The sequence below is a fragment of the Macrobrachium nipponense genome, chromosome 10 (genome assembly GCF_015104395.2).
Source record: "Macrobrachium nipponense isolate FS-2020 chromosome 10, ASM1510439v2, whole genome shotgun sequence".
In the NCBI taxonomy this organism is placed as follows: domain Eukaryota; kingdom Metazoa; phylum Arthropoda; class Malacostraca; order Decapoda; family Palaemonidae; genus Macrobrachium; species Macrobrachium nipponense.
Window position 1 is genome coordinate 19,072,950 of NC_087204.1, and position 18,657 is coordinate 19,091,606.

An 18,657-nucleotide genomic window follows, 5' to 3' on the forward strand; every position below is an offset into this window, starting at 1 on the left:
TCAGCACACTGTGGATGGGTCGGAATGTTGCATGCAGCACATTTTCTGATTAGGTTTTGTGGATTAACTATGCTATACCACACCTTACACAGTTTACATGCTTTTGGCATTCTTTTTCAATGCATCAATTAGGATATTCACAAGGTTCACCTTATTCATTTTCTTGTCGGAATATGTTGGTTTATGTATATTTTCTTTATGAGTCTCTTGACCACTTGGATTTTATTTGGAACTTCAATTATTTTCAAGATGTTTTTCATTAGATTTGTTCCAGTTTGAAGGATTATATCCTTCTAATATATCTATGAATGCTTTGTATCTTTTTGGTTAGGACTGTTGCTGATTTCATAGATGAGAAATGCCAGTTCCCTTCCTGCTACCTCATCGTATTGCGAATTTGCCAAGCAAGCTAAATCTCGCTATTTTTTCCCGCAGTTGGAACTTACTGCCATCTTGTTCTGATTTACAGTATTTCACTTGATAAAACTAACTTAGAAGACGCTTTATCCCTACTATTTTCACACTAATCTTATCACCGATAGTTCACGAACACTTCTGATATTTTCTCAAATTCTAGACGTTTGTTAAACTTGTGATATCTGTTGATTAATCTGACTTCGCGCAGGAACGTCTCACCAAACAAGATGACTACGAGAGAGAGAGAGAGAGAGAGGAGAGAGAGAGAGAGAGAGAGAGAGATAGAGAGAGAGAAGAGCATGCAGACGCAAAAGTGGAAAATTTGAAAATTATCATATTCAATCCTGGGTTTACTTCATCCTGTGTATTCTCAGACATACAGCTATGCAAATCTCTCTCTCTCTCTCTCTCTCTCTCTCTCTCTCTCTACAGAGTATGCAGTTGAATACGAATGCAATAGTAACGACTTTGCCCATTTGAATCTATGTCTCTAACTAGCTCATGCTTACCTAGAAAACCTATTCCAGAGCAGCTCTGGAATATCTAACGGATCAATAAGCCATTTTGGAACACACATGCACCACTTGTGACTGACTGGAAAGATCAGGTCCAGTCGGAGATTTCCTAGATTTTTCTCTCAGTCCAACCTGCGTAATCACATCAAAGGAAATCTTAGAAAAATATTTTCTAATGGAAAACGTATGCCCACTGCAAGAAATACATGGGCCTGGAATTAGCCAAACAGCGGTCCGAAAGAACTTCCGGCTGATTTTATTTACTTTTAATCAGTTTCACAAATGCCTAAATAAACTATTGGTAAACAATATCTCTGGATTAAGGGCTGATTAACTAGATCATATCAGTGAGAACACCAATGGAGGTGTGTGTACGGCTTACAGCAACAGAGTTATCCTGACGAATGACTATTCACAAGCGGCTTTGTTTGTGACACTGCGTTTTCAAAAAACACTGGCAGGCATTTTGTCACATACCAAGGAGGCAACGTAAAGCAGAGCCCAAGAGAGAGAGAGAGAGAGAGAGAGTCTTGTGGCACTCAAAACAACGCTTCAAGAAAACCAGCATTCAATTCTAATGGCGGAGAATATCAAGTTAATGTCTGCAGCAGTCAGGTCCTAATGCGGCAGTGGAGAACTACTGTCGTTAAGCCGTTAAAAGCGACGCCTACGCTAGACGTCTCCAAAAAGGACAGGCCTTATGTACCATTCCCAAAAAATGCGTTGGGTCACTTCTAGTCAACACTGTTACGAAAAACGGACCTCAAGTGTGAGCCATAAGATCATAAGACTTCAGATGAAGCTACCAGACTGGATAGTGGGCATAAAAATTCCATCATTAGTGCGAGAATTCGTGCAAATGTGTCTAGAGAGAGAGAGAGAGAGAGAGAGAGAGAGAGAGAGAGAGAGAGACCATTATACACTATACAATATTCAAATCTTGTGTTACGTCATGGCAAAGAGTAAAAATTACAGTGCTTGTTCGCATGTACGTGTGTGTTCAACGTGGGCTTCTTCCCAAAGAACATCTGCAATGGAATCTAAACTTTAGGCCAAGCGCTGGGACCTATGAGGTCATTCAACGCTGGAGGGGAAACTGAGAGAAGGCAGGTTTGAAAGGTGTAACAGGAGGAAAACCTCAAAGCAGTTGCACTATTGGGACAATAATTGTTAGGAGAGGGTGGATAGCATGATGGAAGAAAGAGAATATGAAAGGAGGTACAGTAAAAGGAATGGAAGTGGTTGCATCTAGGGGGCCGAAAGCATGCTGCAAAGAACCTTAAGTAATGCCTACAGTGTATCGTAGAGAGGCAACGATGCACAACCATATTTTCGACGTATATCTGATCAAAACCGTTGAATAATCAATCAGACAATATATACCGTTTGCAGCGATCGATATCTGAGTTTTATTTGACACAATGTTCATTTGCTTTCTTTTAGATATATCTATATATACAAAGCAGCTATTCCATTATAACAATAATTTCGAATTATCTCATTCCTTGACTTACGACCAGTCTTAACCTTAACATAAATGTTCAGTTATGACTTCTTCATCTGACTGGTTGTTAACGCAGAAAAATGTAAAATAAAAACAAGGCGTGATCCGACATCCAGCTTGCTCGGGGCTCACGCTAAAATCTACAGTCAAATAGGGCGTTGTTTTCGCTAACGAAAACAAAAATAACTACGCTATATTTTATCAAAAATAATTGCTCTGTACTATTTAACATGCACGTTATTTATTTTTTACATTTTCATTCCGATAAATCGTAAATATCCTATCCTAAAATTCCTGTGTCTTTAACTCAACGCGAAACACCTTTTTCAGACGTTTTTAGGCTTCTCCATAGGGCTTTCCTACCCGGCGCCCCCCCACCCCCCCCCCCCCCCCGCCCCCCCCAGACCCCCCAAAATATAACAACATTGTAAGGGGTTTTCCACCCCCACCACACCCCCCCACCGCCCCCCACCTCATCCCACCCCGCCCCCCAAAGAATACCAAAAGAAACGGAGATTACCGTCCTTCGCTAATGACATCCTCAGCAGGAAGAAAATGTACAGGATACTGAGCGGGACGGAAAGGTTGAAGGAAGCAATTAGCACGAGGAGAGTGGAAAGTCCTTCGTCATAAAAAGAATCCACTGATTATCCCAGGAAATTATCAAGTGATAAGATACGGCTATTGCTAATAATATGTCCTGAGAGAGAGAGAGAGAGAGAGAGAGAGAGATTATCATACACAATAGTAAATAATATCATAGGTTACTGTGTATTATTGTCAGCCTACTCAATACATTGTGGTCATGAATCGAGCGGTTTCCTTCCCATTGACTTGTAAAACTAAGACACACACACACACACAGAAAGTCTCTTTCTTTATGCTACACTAACCTAAAACATGAAAATACGAATAGTTTCACTCAGTTAGACATTGGGGAAAACCATCTCATAAAAAAACAAAAAAAAACTAAAGAAAACATTATGAAATTACAAAATATAAACAAGAATTCCTTCCGGCAATAAAAACGAGTGCAAGATGCAAGTTGAACAAATGCAAAACAGCAACATCGTGGTTTCCCAACTCCAACAAGGGGATAAAAAAAACTGGTCTAAAAGGAAGCTACGTCTGTTCCTAAAAGCCTGTTCTCTCTCTCTCTCTCTGTCTCTAGTTTTATTCTTCATGCAATGTAAATTCCCCAGGAGAGCATTTGCATAATATATGAGTCACTGAGTAAAATACGTTAAGTTAGTCAGGATGGAGAAACAACGAAAAAAATGAGGAATTTGGAAGATGAAACGACCAAGAGGAAGAAGGAACTGGGAGATGTGGATTTTTGCTAAAAAGAGGATATTTTGCCGGACAGAAAACTCTTTTTAAAATTTTATTTTTAAAATTATATATATATATATTATATTATATATTTATATAATATATATTATTATATATATAAAATAATAATATAATATATACATATATTATATATATAGGTATATACTCAATATATATTATATAATAATATAATATATATATATATATATATACATGAGTCATCAGCATAATCTTGCAAAATTCAACTCTTTCCTAGTTGGTAAACTAAACAGTAACATTAGATATAAAGATACAATATTTTTTTGCAATAAAATATCTATATTTGTATTTTTTTTTATTTTATTCCTTTGCTTCTTGGAAGTCGTCCATAAGTCCTTTTCGGCAAAGGTTTTGACTTCAGGAATGGTTTAGATTAAAAAATAAAGAGGTTTTCCATACCGTGGAAGTTGAAATATTACAAGGATCTCACGATTTATATAAACTACTCTGACCTGTATCGTCCACAGAAAAAGATAGAATCTTTCAGTAAAGTTTATATCTAGTAACCAGAGTAAGAATATTATTATCTATAATATCTACTACTCAAAAATGTATATGTCCTACTAATTCCCTCTTAAGTCCTACCAGTATTAAGCTTTATGGTAAACAAAAAGCTTGAGACTGAACGTGTCTAATACATACATCTAAGTTCTGATAATCGTATCAATGAAAGTAATGTACTTTATTCTCCTACCTTAAAAAAAAACACGTCAGGAAAAAACTCCATTTCAATATTATACACAAAATTCCAGAACAGCATGGAATTCTTTCCGCGCGGAATATCGAGTAAGCCAAACAATATATTCAAGGTTTTCCTTGTATTACTTTAGGTCTCCCTGGAATATCCAAGGAGATGAATATCATGAGGTAAATATGCAATTTTTTCCAAAGATGAGTTTCATACGGTGGCTGCAATTGAGGTCTCTCATCTATATCACAAATATTCATGAGACTCTCGTGGCAGGTGAGGTTCAATGGACTCGAAGGAAAAAACAGAGAATTTAGATATTTGCCCGTGAAATGAATGAGAAAGACGAAACGAAGAGGCTATGTGTCATCATCAGTCGATTTTCCTTTTCAGAGATAACGGTCATTCAAAATCTAAATTTGACAATACTATCGTATTCCTCGAAAAAAAGAAATCCTACCGAATAATGTTTAAAGTTACGACATATCTTGAAAACTTCTTGTGTTTTTAGTTTAATAACAGCCGCCTAGGGACTGCATGGCCTTGGGAAAAAGCTATAATACGAACAATACGTTGGCGTTAACCACGGTCTTACATACATCATGAACTCATAATTTACCGAACTTTTAAGTTAAGTATCTCTTAGTTTAACCAGACCACTGAACTGATTAACAGCTCTCCTAGGGCTGACCCGAAGGATTAGATTTTTATTTACCTGGCTAGGAACCAGCTGGTTACTTAGCAACGGGACCTACAGCTTATTGTGGGATCCGAACCACATTCTATCTATGAATTTCTAATCACCAGAAATGAATTCCTCTGGTTCCGTATTGGCAGCAGCGAGGAGCGAACTCGGGCTACAATCGTATGTTTAAAAAGGGTCTTCCTTTGTACTTGGATTGTATATGGCTTTCTTTCTAGTTATACTGGTTCAGCAATTGAGAATAAAAGGGAATAATCAAAATGAGAAAAACGGAACTGAGACGATGGAAAGGGAACAATTTTGCTGATCACATAAAATGTGAATAAACGGTTTTAGTAATGACAGATATCAGATGATGAACAAAATTATTTTCATCTAGTTACAGCCCTTATGAACTTCGGGCACTCGTCAAGCACCGTGTTAAATGAGAGCGGCATATGATTATAAATGCATTGTGAGAGCAAGGCGTGATCCTACCTCCATCTTACTCAGGGCGCGTGATAAAATCTACGGTCAAATAACGTGTTGTTTCACTAACGAAAACTAAAATAACGTTTAATAATCATTAATTAGCAATAACTATATTTTCAGCAATTGATAAACATAACAAAGAACTGTAAATACATTCATAACGTGTAACAATCATCAATTAGCAATAACCTAAATCAAAACAATTAATAAATATAAGCAAGTACTGTAAATACACACAAAACAACAAACGACTACTTTGAGCCTAGAGACGGTCTTACAAAATATAAGAGCATTGAGCGAGCTCAGAAATTGTAAACGTCGATGAAATTTATTAACATACGAAAACAATAATCGAGTATTCGTACAGCCTAACTAGAGTCGATTGTTCTCTCTCTCTCTCTCTCTCTCTCTCTCTCTCTCTCTCTCTCTCGGGTCTGGAGTACATTTCAGTAATAAAATTTTCACTGAATCTTCATAGATATCCATTGCACGAAAAATTCCACAACATTTTATGTCTCAACATCTAAACTCAGGAAAATGTCAAGATTGGCAACTCTATCTCAAAAGGACCTGGATGGCGATGGTTCCATTCGGTTTCCAGGAAATTCTCCGGGATGACATTCTGTGTCAACACTCCAGAGATTCTCTGGAAAGACTCAAAGGAGCTTTCCAGGTCAAGATATGGAAGAAAAGAACTTTCATATTATGGCGATAGACTTCTTTAACACAGAGATACGGCAATTCTGCATAATGCTGGCTACATGAGTATGGAAGGTACCCTACTCGAATTCCATACGAATGACCGATATAAAAATGTCGCGTCTTCTCAGTAAAGCTGTCATGTAAACCTTGTACACATTTCATGGTAGGTCATACACTGCTAAGGAAAGGAAAGGAATATGAACTTTCGGCCAAAGGCCAAGCGCTGGGACCTATGAGGTCATTCAGCGCTGGAAAGGACATTCAGAGTAGGTAGGTCTTGATAACTGTATCAGAACTATTCGGTCATATTATGACAGCCTCTGTTTGACCCATATTACCTCTTGCATAGTATATCAGACGACATCTGTGAAGTGAGCGAATAATGGGCGTGCGGAAAATTCGCTCAAATATACTCGAAAAGACAAATTCGTTCGAATATACTCGAAAAAATGAATTCGTTCGAATATACTCGAAAAGATAAATTCGTTCGAATATACTCGAAAAGATAAATTCGTTCGAATATATTCGAAAAGATAAATTCGTTCGAATATACTTTGAAGAGATAAATTCGTTCGAATATAGGCTAGGCCAAAAGAAAAATTCGGTCAAATATAGACTACCATAAAAGATAAATAGGTTCAAATATAGGCTACTCCAAAAGATAAATTCCTCCAAATATAGGCTACTCCAAAAGATAAATTCCTCCAAATATAGGCTACTCCAAAAGATAAATTCCTCCAAATATAGGCTACTCCAAAAGATAAATTCCTCCAAATATACTCAGGGAAGATAAAAGGGACCTCAATAAGGAACCAAGCAGAGGTGAAGGGTGGTTAAGAGCGTTAAAAAAAAGAAGACATTTAAAAATACAGTTATGGAGTTCATATTACAGCGAACTTAAATTCAGCTCATAACACATTACACTCATTAGGTGGTAATGGAAAACAATATCTAGAAAGCATAACTTGTCCGGTTGGCGGTTCAGTGAAGAGACCTATATAAGTATATTTGGTGGTGGGCTTAATGTGCCATTCAGTGGGGACGAAAGCCTGGCCATGTGTTAATTTTGTAGGCTCGTGTTAATGTTCATAGCCACCAACTCTACTGTTCTATATAGTATAGTAGTTACCGTCTTCGTCTGTACTTGTGGTTTAACAATACTGGTGTTGCTGTAACGACTAAAAAAGGGCGAACATTAAACTTATAATTTTTGCACATAGCATAATCGTGAATCGTCTGTGAGTTAAAAGAGTAGTTCTGTATTATATATATATATATATATATATATATATATATATATATATATATATATATATATATATATATATATATATATATATATATATATATAAAATACGATATACCTTTAAAAACAATTTATTATTATTATTATTATTATTTTATTATCATTATTATTATTTCAATAGATGAAACCTATTCTCGTGGAAGAAGCACACCAAAACCGGGGGCCACTGACCTTGAAATTCTTTAAGCTTCCAGAGATTGCTGGCTTCACCTCTCCCACCGCTGAAGACCCCACACTGAGGCAACAACTGATCATGATAGCGAGCCAGGGATTTTACGTCGCCCTAGGGACCGTGAATCACCTCCCCCCCTAACCCCCCACCCACCGCCCCTCCGGACCCCGCGACATCTGAGAGCATACCACGACGGTAGCCCACCAGTGCCACTATATCAATTCACTCAACATTGGCAGTTGTGTTACAAATACAAATACTGTTGTCTCTCTCTACAAAGCAATACCTCTGTCAGGCCGCCAGAAATCGATAGGATGAACGTTCCCTACCCGTCCCAAATGACAGTTTTAAGCCAAAGGTTATCCGTATTTTGTGCGCCCAGCGAGATTCCGGGATAAACAGAGGTTTTAAGAATGATATAGAAAAAGAGGGGCAAGATCACATCCTTATAGCCGTGAGCAACGCAGAATCTCCCGAGTCAACCACGTCTTAAAGGACCAATTTCTTTCCAGGAAAGTGGAGTTTAGTCGCCTCTCAGGAATTCCTATCTCATATATTGCAGCAGCCAGGAGTCCTACGTAAGTGATTCCTTTGTGGTTATGCAATATTTTGTTTTACCTTTCACGAAGGGATCTTTGCCTTTTGTATGTTTGTTTTGTTTATTTAATTCTAAAGAAGAAAAGTGATATATATATATATATTATATATATATATATATATATATATATATATATATATATATTTCTGATGAGTCATAAATTTATTACTGTGAAAAAACAAGTTTCCATGTGTTCATTTATATAATATATATGTATATATATATATATATATATTTATATATATATATATATATATATATCTATATATATATATATATATATATATATATATATATATATATATATATGAATATATATATTATATATATATATATATATATATATATATATTATTTTCCTCATTAAAGTTAAATAAACAAAACAAACATACAAAGGGCAAAGATCCCTTCGTAAAGGTAACAAATATTACATAACCACAAAGGAATCACTTACGTAGGACTCCTGGCTGCTGATTTCCTGCAGAGGCGACTAAACTCCACTTTCCTGAAAAGAAACTGGTCCTTAAGACGTGATAGACTCACGGCGTCTATAAGGATGTGATCTTGCCCCCCAACCCGTCTCTTTTTTTATATCATTCTTAAAACCTTTGCTTATCCCGGATATATCTGTAACACAACTGCCAATGTTGAGTGTATTGATATGGTGGTATGGTGGCTAACGTCGTGGTATGCTCTCAGATGTCGCGGGGTCTGGGGGGCGGTGGGTGGGGGGTTTGGGTGGAGGTGTTCACGTGTCCCCGTTTGGCGACCAAAAATCACTGGCTCTGTATCATGATCAGTTACTGCCGCAGTGTGGGGTCGGATGTGGAAGGTTGAAACCATCAATCTCTGGAAGCTTAAAGAATTTCAAGTCAGGGGGGCCCTTTGGTGTGCTTGTTCCACGAAAATAGGTTTCGTCTATTGAAATAAATAATAATAATAATAATAATAATAATAATAATAATAATAATAATAATAATTTGTTTTTAAAGGCGTACTCGTATTTTGTAATAGGGAATTTTTGCTACAGATGAAATGACATTTGCTAATTAAATGAGAATACGTCTGTGCCTGTACGCTGTGGTGTATTTGACCTGACGGAAAAGAAAGGCAATTGCAGAAATATTTACTAACAAAAGCAACATAAAAAAAATCAGTAATGAATTCCTGTAAGAAATTCGAAATAACAAGCCTCTCTTGCTATTAGCCTGAGAATTATAATGAGATAATATGATTGCTTTCAGTGCCCAAGTAAAAGAGGAATGTAAGACGCTTGGGACGCTAATTTACTTTCTTTTTCTCTCTCTTTTTTTTATTGAAGCATCTACTACTAACCGGGGGAAAGTTCTCGGTTCCTCCCGCTTACTTTGAAATGAAAAAAAAATAATAATAATAATAAATATTAAAAAATAAAATAAAAATAATAGAGTAAAATAAAAATTAATCAAAAGCTTATAAAATAGTAATAATAATTAAAATAAAAAAAAAAGAGAGAGAGAGAGACAGGGTGGGTGAGGGGTGTTGTGGGTAAGGGTTTTATGTATAAAAGTATTTGGTTAAAAAATATAAATAAAAAAGGAGAGAGAGAGAGAGAGAGAGAGAGAGAGAGAGAGAGAGAGAGGTTGGGGGGTGGGGTGGGGGTTTTATGCATAAAAGCAATTTTCATACATTTATATTCACATCTGCGTCATATAACAAGTTCGCCGATGTGCTGAACGGGTTACGGTCAACCGCAAGACGATTGATATATTTATTTGTGGCTCAAAAAATACTTTTCCCATAATACAGACGTTTTCTTACATCATTGGTAAAAGTTTCAAAGCAATCTCAGTTTCTAGACGTACCATATAGAGGGAGGTAGCAACGCAGTCAGCAAAATAAATAAATAAATAAATAAATAAATTAAATAAATAAATAAATAAATAAATAAATAAACCAAATATTTACTATGGAGAGATAACTCCAGATCCTGGTCGTAAAAGACGGTAACAAGAAAATCGCCTCAGTCAATGAATGAAGCAAAGTCATTACAGATCTAATGGTGCAGTTGAATATTCTCCATTACCGTCAACAAATTTTTACGACAGATTTTAGAGAAATCTGTAAAGGAGTCTCTGGCGACACTGGGAATCGGAAGGTTCGTAAAATCGTTTATGAAAATGTATATTTCTCCTTCATAAAGTTGCGCCCATCTGGCAGACTTAATTACTTGCGTTGTCTTTACGATATCAGATGACAAAGTTACAGATTCAGATATATGAAATTGCCTTGTCAAAAGTAAGTATTTCCAGACTGGGGGTAGGCTGCAAAGACTCTTAAGTAATGCCTACAGTGCACCGCATGAGGTGCACTGACGGCCCTAACCTCCTACGGGGCGAATTCAATGTAATCTATCATTTAAACATAATAAGTTTACATGTATACACAACTGAATTATTGCCGAGCCAAAAAGGCGATAATTCTTTATAATACTTCATTAACTAATTAATTTTTACATTTTTCATTCTAATAAAAATATCATAAATGTCCTATACTGAAATTCCTGTATCTTTAACTCGACGTGAAACACCTTTTTCAGACCTTTATAGGCTCTTCCATAGACCTTTCTTACTCCCCCAACAAGAACAACAGCAACAACAACAATATCAACAAAGTGGTTTGGAGGCTTACTCACCGATTGAGCGAAAATTATGGCGGGGGGGAGGGGGGGGCGGTGACTCTGAATTATGGACGGATGGTTTCTGCTTTGAGCTGACTGCCTGACTGATGGGTTCCTTCAAGGAATGAATCATCAGATCCATCACTGAAAGGCAGATGGGTCTTTCCTTCATTCTGTGCGTTGCTGTCTATCTTGATTGGTGGAATGCATTGTTGCATGTTCCTCAAGTATTCACGGTCGTCTCGATTTTTAATTTCTTTGCCTTGAAAGCAGACTTTGTAGTCAAGTTGGTTCTTATTTTCAATCATTTTTTTTATATCACATTTATTGCATAACTTGCTCTCAGTCTTCATTGAATATTTCATTACACCATGTTCTTAGTTTTCATGAGATTGTAATCTGTTATGTGACATATTTACATGATCCTTATTTAGAGTAAATCTGTTATTCCTTCTAGTTGCAAGATGTATTACTACTATGCTTTCAGAGGCCATAAAATAACGGCTTTCGTAAACAACTTTCAATGTTTCTAACATTGTCCTAATTTATGGTAGTACACTGAATTGACAGATGTGCTTAGTTAAGCCGCTTGCTCTTTAAACAAAAAAAAAACAAAAAAAAAAAAGGAGACCAACCTCTTCCTGTCTTTCCTCGTACCGTTGCGAACAAGTGGTGCTTCATGACGTATCAGAGACGCAGAGCCATCCCCTTTACCTAGTTATTTAAAGAAATAAAATTATATTTCATCAAACAATATATTAATTTGCTTTAAAAAATTTCGTATGCCCCACGATAGGTAAAATGACATTTAGCCATACGTCTAACAACCATTTGAAAAGTTATAGTTGAGGATACGCTATACCGACGTCACTGATAAACGTCACCACTTCAGCGGATGGTTGTTTGGCTAAGCGTAGCTGTAACCTCATTTTCTTAAGTAAAAATAAAATTATTGAAAAACATATGGCAATGCACAGTCCTCCCGAAGGAGGAGTGTTCGTGTGTATGTTCTCTTACCTGCTTCTTTTTTCTAGATGATTCGTTCTGCGAATCTGGTTCATTGTTTTAATTTTTAAGTCTTTATTCTTCTTCGTAATTGGTAGTAGTTCTGGATTAGTAATACAAGTCTCTCAGGAGTGTCTAGGTGAGACGAACGGCAGTTTTTTTCTTTACTATTGCAAAGAATACAAGTTACAGTTACAGAAGTTACCCCTTGGATCGATTTGGCCCAACCTCCTAAGTCAGTGTATGTTCCAGCTCCCCGCCCAAATGGGGTCCGGATTCGCGGAGCCGACTCTTTCTCTTATCTTACCCCACCCTCTTTTGGGTGGGGGTTAACATGTTAATTCCTCCTCTTGAAGGTGGAGCTTGCTAATTTAACATGTTAATGCCTCCTGCTTTTCAGCAGCACGTAACTTGATTTAACGACGGTGCATGTGAACCTGCAATGCATCGTAGCAGTCACACCTTTGGGTTTCTGCCGATGAGGATTGTTAAGGAGGCATGCGAACGTGACGTCAAAGTTCGTCCTGGAATCTCCGGAAGTAGGAACCGAGTCTCGTTCCCTGCTCAAAGGGGAAACTTGGCCAAACATCGAGCCAGTCAGAGCTCTGGAACAATGCCCGTCGAAGCAGTCCTAAACAAGGGCATTCGCAGACTGCCACCCCCCCCGCTGACGAGGCAAGGAATATGAGATATAGATATTTATAAATAATATAATATAATATATATATAATTATATAATATATATAAATATACTATATATTAATATATTATATATATATAATATAATATATATATATATTAATCTGGAATCAAAGGAACTAATGTAGTGGGAGCGTCAATTGGAAATGTTAGAAATCGTGCTACGCCTATGTATTCATGAGATATAGATATTTATATATTATAATATATATATATATATAATATATATCTATATATATATACATATATATTATCTGGGAATCAAAGGACTATGTAGTGGTGAGCGTCAATTGGAAATGTTAGAAAATCGCTGCTACGCCTGTATTCAAATGAGAGAAGTTATACATTATTTGTGAGTGGAGTGCTCACAGAGAAGGCCCCGGACTTTCTATCTCATCTTTGCTATATATAATAATAATAATAATAATAATAATAATAATAATAATAATAATAATAATAATAATAATAATATGCTGGAAGTAAACCCTCTTTTAATAAGACATGATTAATAATAATAATAATATCCTTTATTTCAACTCACGGCCCATATGCATGGACTATACAAAATACTGAAAGTAACATACACAATCTAGATACATGAGACATGATAAAAAAATGAATAAACGGCACTTATCCACACAATAGCTGAGGTAGCATAAAAGATAGTAATCATAATACTGGTAATAATAGTAATGATATTGGTGGTAAAAAAAAGGCATTTGAGAGTTATAACAGTTATTGCACAGATTATATAACTTAACAAATAAAACCTAAAATAGATCATATAAACATATCTAAGGGAAAATAAATTACGCAACTGGTGCCCGCTGTCTACGATTTCTGTTATGCTCGCTTTCTTATCAAAACTGAATAAAAAAAAACAAAGACTTACTGCTAATGAATCTGTTATTTAACTAGCACGATTCGTTCCACACCAACGAGAGAGAGAGAGAGAGAGAGAGAGAGAGAGAGAGAGAGACTGCGGTCATTGTCCTAATCAAGAGAAGCCGATATAATTATGCAAAACGCTCCAAGTTCAGTCTAATTAGGCATTGTTCTTAAGTACTCGGAAGACTTTGATTGACTTACAACATGAGAGAGAGAGAGAGAGAGAGAGAGAGAGAGAGAGAGAGAGAGAGAGAGAGAGAGAGAGAGAGATCCATGCAGCGCTGTAAGTCAACCTGTGATAAGTTTAACTAATTGACTTTATGTTACCTGGTGTTGTACACGCACACACACGGTACTTATAAGATTCGTGTTATCACGTTTTACATAATTCTGCTTTGTAAATTTCAGCTGTCATTTGACTTTCGTATATCTGAAGATGAAGTTTTCTTTAATGGTTTCAGTTTTGGCTGCTCGAAATTCATTTGTTAATATTACAGTCTTTCTGGGTGTATACGAAATAGACTTTTATATTTCCCGGCAGAATCAATGAATTCTCTCTCTCATTCGATGTGTTCGCTTTCTTGCCTACTGGAATCGCTGGAAGGAGAAGCATTCGCTTATTCGTACCGTTTCTTTTTCACTGAATATTGAAATTTATGAATCATGGATTATGTCACATGCCCGAGAGAAATAAATGTGATATCAGATTTCAGGCTGAATGAAAATAAATCGAATGGTTTCCTTTAAGTGTAACACCATCACTTCCTCTCGAAAGACGGTGACAAAGCATTTTAAGGTATTTGTTTTTTATATTCTCCCATAAAGTTGATTTTGTTGATGTTTTGGCACCAAAAGGAAAGAGCTTTGGCGGCTCCCTTTGATGTCATGAAGTCGTGAGGATCCATTCAAGGAATGTAGTTAGTGTGTGTTTGTGTGTGCGTGTATGTATAAAGACAAAATCCACTAAGGGAAGAAAAACAACAATGAAGTGTTGCTAGGCCTTTCTACTTTCTGTCCTTGACTAAGCATTGTTTTTCTTTCCTTCGTGGATTTCGTCTTTGTATATTCATCACGTTCCATATTTTCGTTATTCAGTTATACATATTTATATACATATATTATGAGTATCTTTATATGTATATATGCATATATATGTTGTGTACAAGTCGTTGACTTGTATAGAACCTATTTGTGTTGTATGTGTGATAATTTCACCGACACATGTTTGTGGCATCTCTGCTGCAGCCTAGATGCACCCCCAACGATTCTGTAGGTGGTACAGTGGCTAGTGTCGTGACATGCCACTCAGATACCGCTGGTTTGCGTCTCCCCCAGATGAAATATCACTGATTTTGTATCATGATTAGTCACTGCTGCAGTGTGGGAGTATGCGGTGGGAGGTTGAAACCAGTTTTCATTGGAAGCTTAAATTTCAAGTCAATGGCCCCTTTGGTGTACTTGTTCCGTGTGAATAGGTTTCATCTAGAGAAATAATTATAATGGAATAATAGTTGTTCTTCAAATATCTAAAAGGAACTGGTAAGTTCCATCTGACGGAAGTGAAATGGACATAGTGACCCACTCTCATCTGACTGAACTCAATTCATTGGCCCTCGTCATCTCTCTTAATTGGTTGATTAAGATTTCCTTTCAAACCATCGAAAGTCATCTCAGGTGAAAGGTTTCCTGACAATGTGAGATTTGCATAAATCTCCATTAAGAGCCTTCACGTCGTTCCTCGTTCAAATCACTCGCGATTTTTATCTCACTGAAGGTCTGTGTTGGGTTTTGTGTATGATCGAAAGGTCCCAAATTGTAATTTAATGTTGTATTTACTTTTTATCGTTTTCATAGCCGTCTAAGATCTATTATGACAAGACGTTTATCATTTACCTAAACACAACTTTACTTACGAGTTTTGCATACAAAGTAGCGTGGCATTTTTTTCCAACAGAAATAGATAATCCAGTCTTATGTATTCCTGTTAGCTTCCGACTTGAACTTTGTAAGGCTGTCTGTATTATTTCGATTTATTATAGCTTGTCAAATTACTACTAAAGGTTTGTACAGATAGGAACTTTGGAAGAATGTCTGGGACAATGTTGAATGTATGGTAGCATCCTTAATACACACACAAACACGCATGTATAATTATATATATACCTGAGGAAGACCGTTGTGCAAACAGTAGAAATTTCTGTTTTTTAAACTATTTTTTTTTTACTTTTTAAACTTTTTAAAACAATCTTGTATTTTGAAAAATACAGTCTCATATACATTATTGTGGCTTGTAACTCATATATATATATATATATATATATATATATATATATATTATATATATATATATATATATATATATATACATATATATTCAAGTAATCAAAGTCCACAGTTATGTAAAATGTGTATTAAAAATACATAAAAGACGGGAGCTTTCGTCTACTTGATCAGTAGACCTCATCAGCCGTACTGATTTTTCTTTTCAAAATTATATACAAAAAAGTTACGAAGGACAGGCAGGACTCTGGAAACGTCTCCGAGGGAGATAACCACCAAAACAAACTCTCTTAATTATGTTATTCCCTCGTTCAAATGTCTGTGTGTGTTTTTGTATCTTTTAATCATAGTTGCCAACCTGCATTCGGGAGAAAACTACATAAGAATTTATTGATTTTTATCTGTAGATGAGTAGAAGTGAAATCTCATATTTTATCTAATGTTGTGGGGCTGTATTTTCATTAATCCAATAAATAAATAAGATCGTGTGCTTGAAATATTATTGTTCAGGATCCATTGTCCCTTCAGAGTTTTCTTCTCGTATTTTGATAAAATATTTCTCGCTTATTTTTTTATCTTCTCTCCTTCTTCCTCGTACACTCTTTGTCACGATCGACCTCCCAAGTGCCTTTGCTCAATATCGATCATTTCAAAAGTTTTCTAATCAACTCCAAGTAAACTTCATTCACTCTGGCCAACTCTTCCTTCTGTGGTGCGAAGATATTTGATGAAGAGTTTTTATAACTTTTCGTCCACCACTATGCATCCGGTATCGTAATCCAGCGATATATTAAAGTTGCAAAGGTTGCAAAAATAAAAAAAACTACATAGGCAGTTATTGAGAATATTTCGATTAGATATCCAGACCGTAATTAATCTGGAGACGTGACAAATATGTCTGTTTCCCAAACGGATAGCAACGTCGTATTTTTGAAAAATATAAAAACGCATCATAATACAAAATCCTTTACTTCGAGAGGCGTGAGCCATTAGATAAAATTAAGAATTATCATTATACGAGAATTTGTCGGATAAAAATTCTGAAGGTATTTAAGACGGAAGAAATTATTCCAGTATCATCCACCACAAAGATTTTCGGAGCTTTCTTAGATAGTGGCCCCCCGAGGGTTTTCGGTGGTCTTTATCTAGGCCTAATATTTCTTCGGGGTCATTATCTTCGTGATATTTACAGTCTATTGTTTATGTTTCTACGGAAATCCCCAACGGGGAAAGATGGATCACATACCGGGTTAAAATCCTTGGGGGTCAATACACGCATATAGGAAAGACCCAGATTTTTTGTATTGTAAATAATAAGCTGCCCAAGGATTGCTCGAACTAGGGGGACATCAAACTGGTACGTATCATTTTAAATGATGATCAACGGAGCACTTTGTGAATGCCTAATACTTCTCTCGTTTTCCTGATTCCCTAATTTCTTTGTCGTCATTCCAGAGGTGGTTTAGAACTGTTCTTAAGGCAAACCACTTGTGCATCCTTGTTTTATAAGAACCTTTTCCCAGCCCGGCCATAATGCAAAAATTTATTTACCTGACACACTGGCCGTATATATATATATATATTATATATATATATATAATAATATATATAGATATATAATATATATATATATATATATATATTATATCACGGAGCATACGCAACAACAAGGTGTTTGAGAGATGCTGAGAAATGCATCTGGAACTTATTAATTCGTAGGTCGAGTTGCAACCAGATGAAGCTGTTAATTCTGCATTCGGTAAAACTATGAGACGTTTGCGAACGCGTGTGGGTATATATATGCATCTGAGAGAGAGAGAGAGAGAGAGAGAGAGAGAGAGAGAGAGAGAGAGAGGACTATAAAAAATATTAGCGCTAAAGTATACCTCGCTCATTATGAAACCCACCCACCGTCAGACAAAGCGAATTTTGTGACCAGAGACAGGAAGGACGACGATGCCATTAAGATGTTAGCATCACAAATTAAGTTACAAGACAAGAGAAGGAAGACGTGCGAATCCCCGAGAGGAAAAATTACGAATGCGACAGACTAGAGGCCTTTTTCGCTTACTCGGGGAGTAAGCCTGCAACCTACTTTGTTGTGGAAGAGCCTAAAAATAATTTGGATAAAGTTGTTTCGCGTTAAGTTAAAGATGCAGGAATTTTATGATAGGATATTTAAGATTTATTTATTAGTATGAAAATGTAAAATATAGATAACGTTCATGTTAAACGCTACAGATATTTATTTCTAATAAAATATAGTGTATTTAGTTTAATTTTCGCTGGTGAAACAACGCTTTATTTAACCGTAGATTTTGGCATGTTTTCATTTACGTTGAGTTAGGAATATAATGTTGACAACTTATGCATGAGGGGAAAATCCTACGAGTAGTATCCAGCGCCTGCAACACTCATCTTTTGTTAAGGAAATATCCAAACATCTTTAATGGACATTTGTAAATGATGAACTCCTCATAAAAATTGATATTAGTGAAATTAACATGAGGACAATTGTTTAGGATACAATCCCCGTATATTGGAATTATTCTCACAATACACAAAAGAACTTAGTCACTTCCTAGAATAAACGAAAGTTTGGCAAAACGTAATTTTACGTTTATATTGCAATTCCTTTTCTATACAGAAAATAGCACTCAGCTATGAATTCCAGTGGAA